Below are 384 nucleotides of genomic sequence, written 5' to 3'. Positions count from 1 at the left end.
GGCAGGGGTGACAGCCCACGGCCAGGGCTCCCGGGGCCCAGCCCCCATCTCCTCTGGCACCCCAGAGTGCCCAAGCCAGCCCCCGCCACCCGGGGGCTGGCACCGAGTCGGGTGCAGGGATCCCAAGGCCGCCCCCGCCCTGTCCCGTGCCCAGGTAACCCCTCACTGCTGGAGCAGGGGCATCAAGGGCAGGCAGAGGGGTGACGCGCGGGGGTCCCCGTTCCCCATCCCTGGCACCAGCAGCGGGTCCCGAGGCAGTGCCACCCCCGTCCTCATGGGGTCTGATCCCAGGGCCCGACCCCCGTCTGGGGAAACTGAGGCAGGCCCCGGGCCGGGCCGGGCCGAGCGGGGCTCGTGCCCGGGACTCACCCGGGACCGCGTCTC

Source organism: Alligator sinensis, unplaced genomic scaffold (genome assembly GCF_000455745.1).
Source record: "Alligator sinensis unplaced genomic scaffold, ASM45574v1 scaffold1765_1, whole genome shotgun sequence".
NCBI classification, from domain to species: Eukaryota; Metazoa; Chordata; order Crocodylia; family Alligatoridae; genus Alligator; species Alligator sinensis.
Note: the sequence above shows the minus strand (reverse complement) of the source record.